This window comes from Salvelinus sp. IW2-2015, linkage group LG6.2 (assembly GCF_002910315.2).
Source record: "Salvelinus sp. IW2-2015 linkage group LG6.2, ASM291031v2, whole genome shotgun sequence".
NCBI lineage: Eukaryota > Metazoa > Chordata > Actinopteri > Salmoniformes > Salmonidae > Salvelinus > Salvelinus sp. IW2-2015.
In genome coordinates this window covers 23,917,014-23,920,748 of record NC_036846.1, presented here as the reverse complement: position 1 = coordinate 23,920,748, position 3,735 = coordinate 23,917,014, and positions in this window count along the sequence as shown.

The following is a 3,735-nucleotide window of genomic DNA, read 5'->3' as shown; positions in this document are numbered from 1 at the left end:
AGGGGGCGGGGCTGTTGGCCAAGGTTGAGTCGCCAGGAGGAAGGCAGCCCAGCCATTGAGAAATGCTTGTTGAAAGTCTTCGATTATCACGCGATTTATCGGTGGTGACCGTGTTACCTAGCCCAGTGCAAGTGGGCAGCTGGGAGGAGGTGCTCTTGTTCTCCACTGGCTTTACAAGTACCACGAACTTTTTGGTTAGAGCTACAGGATGCAAATTTCTGCTTTGAAAAAGCTGGCCTTCGCTTTCCCTGACTGACTGCGTGTATTGGTTCCTGACTTCCCTGAACAGTTGCATATCGCGGGGGCTCTTTGATGCTATTGCAGTTCGCACGCGGATGTTCTTTGTGCTGGTCGAGGGCAGTCAGGTCTGGAGTGAACCAAGGGCTATATCTGTTTCTTGGTTCTGCAATTTTTTGAACGGAGCATGCTTGTCTAATAGGGTGAGGAAGTAACATTTAAAGAATGACCAGGCATCCTCAACTGGCGGGATGGAAGGTCCATATCCTTCCAGGGTACCCGGGCCAGGTCGATTAGAAAGGCTGCTCTCGCAGAAGTGTTTTAGGGAGCGTTTTGACAGTGATGAGGGGTGGTCGTTTGACCGCCGGACCCGTGGCGGATACAGGCATGAGGCAAGTGATCACTGAGATCTTTGATTGAAGACAGCAAAGGTGTATTTGGAGGGCAGGTTGGCCAGGATAATGTCTATTAGGGTGCCACATGTTTACGGATTTAAGGGTTGTAACCTGGTGGGTTCCTTGAGTGATTTGTTGTGAGATTGAGGGCCAATCAAGCGTTGGAATTGTAAGGACTGCGGGGTGTTAAGCAATATCCCAGTTTAGGTCACTCAACCAGAACAAACCTGAAGCTAGATGGGGAGCGATCAAATTCACAGATGGTGTCCAGGGCACAGCCTGGGAGCTGAGGGGGTCGGTAGCAGGCGGCAACAGTGAGAGACTTATTTCTGGAGAGATTAATTTTTAAAATTAACAAGTTCGAACTGTTTGGGCATAGACCTGGAAAGTATGACAGAACTTTGCCAGCTATCTCTGGCATGATAGATTGCAACTCCTCCCCCTTGTGGCAGTTTCTATCTTGAACGGATAAAGTCGTTATAGTTGGGGTATGGAAAATCTCAGAACTTTTTGGTGGCTTCCTAAGCCAGGATCTCGGACACGGCAAAGGACTCAGGTTGGCAGAGTGTGCAAAGCGGATGAGTAAGGCAAACTTAGGAGGAGGCTCTGAATGTTGACATGCCATGATGGCAAGGCTTTTTTTCGATCACAGAAAGTCAAACAAATCGAGGGTGACTGGGACATGCAGGGCCTGGGTTTACCACTGCCACATCACCCGAGAACACGAGGAGTAAGTAGGATGAGGGTGCGGCTAAAGCTATGCACAACTGTCGCCTTAGAAGGTTGGGGAGCAAAGAATAAAGGAGCGATTATGGGCGTGGTAGAATAGATTCTGGGCAATAATGTGCAGCAACAGGGTATGTGGGGCTGGTACAGCGGAGGCCAAGCCAGGCAAAACCTGGGTGAGAATAAGACAGTTGTTCTCTGCGCATGCGGTACTCAAATGGGTGAGGTCACGGAGCTGTGTGGAGGTGTGGGACAAAGGAGGTAATCGGAGGTACGGAGAGTGGGAACACTACGGCGATCCCATTGCAAACCCAAAACACATGATAACTAGCCATGACAACACGTATGCAAGGCTACTACTTGATTTTGAGGGGAGACATACAATAGGCATAAAGTGATTGCAAGGTCTTGATTGGGAGAGCTAGCTAAACAACAGGTGAGATAACAGCAGCTAGGTCAGATTAACCGCAGCGCAAGAAAAATGGCGACGGCTAGGCAGAGAGGTGACGGATTAACTCACACACAGATATCCTGGCTTAACACAGAGCCGACAGATAAAACACAAATAGAGAACGGAATGGAGTACCGTGAATTAATGGACAGTCAAGCAAGCCATCAGCCTATGTAGCCAGTGATCATATGGTCCCAGGGGGCAAGCCGTAATTGGAGCAAGTGAGGCCTCACTAACTCCAGCCACACGCGGCGTAAGATTTTTTCGATACGACCCTGGTTCAGATCAGCAGCCGAATTATAGCTCAAGAGACACCGCTAACGATTACGCGGGACGCGCGTTAGCATATGGGCGCGTTCAGGTTACGAGGTTAAGCGCGATGGATACTGGGGCCAGTGTCTGATATAACGTCCTCGGGTGCAGATACACCGTCGTATCTCCAGTCGTGAAGGCGCCGGTGGGGGCTCCCATCGGCAGTAAAACGGGATTCCGGATAGGTGATTGTCAGCCCAGGAGTGGGCTGTGTGAACTCTTCAGCTGGCTAGCCTCCGGGATAAATTGTGTTTGCTCCGCGAATTGATGTTAGGCCAATAGTCACTCGGATAGCCAGCTAGTAGTGGCAACGATCCAGGATGTAAATGTACAGAGCTTGCGGTAAAAAATCCGGGGATAATGATGCAAGAACAAAATAGGTCTGGTATGCTTCTGGTCTGAGTCCGCGTTGTACGAGAGACTAAGGCAATAGCAGTTCCAGAGCTAAAGAAAGCTGCCAATAGTTCCGACTACAATGTGAGTTGCTGAACTAACTCACTGTTGCTTTTAGCCTGAACCTTTCTGGCTAGCTTGTCGTGGCTCTTTGGCCAGCTCTATTTTACAATATGGATACGAGGTAGACTAATACCTTTTGAGGAGAAATCAAAATAAACAAGGATGCAGGAGAGTGGTTTTGCAAGTTGAGTTTTTTAAGAACCGAAAAAATATATAACTATAAAAAGCGAAAACTGCGAAAGAAAATATAATATAAAAAAATATATACACGGGACAGGACGAGGACAAGGACATCTGACTGCTACGCCATCTTGGGATTATTGGTCAGTTACACATATTAGCAAGATGTGTAATTGGTCAGTTTACACATACTTAGCAGATGTTATTGGTCAGTTACACATACTTAGCAGAATGTTATTGGTCAGTTACACATATTTGGTAGAATGTTATGTGTGGGTGTAGCAAATGCTTGTGTTCCTAGCTCCAACAGTGTGTAAGTAATCTAAAATTCACAACAATACACAAGTAATCTAAAAGGTAAAAGAATGGAATTAAGAAATATAATAAATATTAGGACGAGCAATGTCGAGTGGAGTTGACTAAAATACAGTAGAATAGAATACAGTAATATACCAGGAGATATAAGTAAAAGAATATAGGTAGAGAAGAAATTTAACAGTAGCACTAAGTGTTCCAATTAGTTAAAAGTGACAGTGATCCATCGTCATATGTGTATAGGCAGCAGCCTCTAAGCGTGCAGAGGGTTGACGTAACCAAGCTACGCAATGGGCTTTTTATACAGCTGGCTGCATGGGGCCTTGAGATAAGAGCTGTGTTTTTGTCTCTCTGTCCACAGCTATCTTGATGCACTTGTACCTAACCCTCACCTTCTGGAATGAAAGCATGGTGAACAGGGCAGTGGCTCGGTGGTTGATGTCTTGATGATCTTTTTTGGCTTCCTATAACATCAGGTACTGTAGGTGTCCTGGAGGGCCCCCGTGATTACGTTGGGACAGACCGCACACCTCTCTGGAGGTGTGCATCTGTAAAAGTTTGTGAGGAGTTTATATAGGTGCGACCGCCAACATTTCTCTCAGCCTCCTGGAAGGTTGGAGGAGGCGCCTTCTTCACCATTGTCCTGCGTGGGGTGGCACCAAA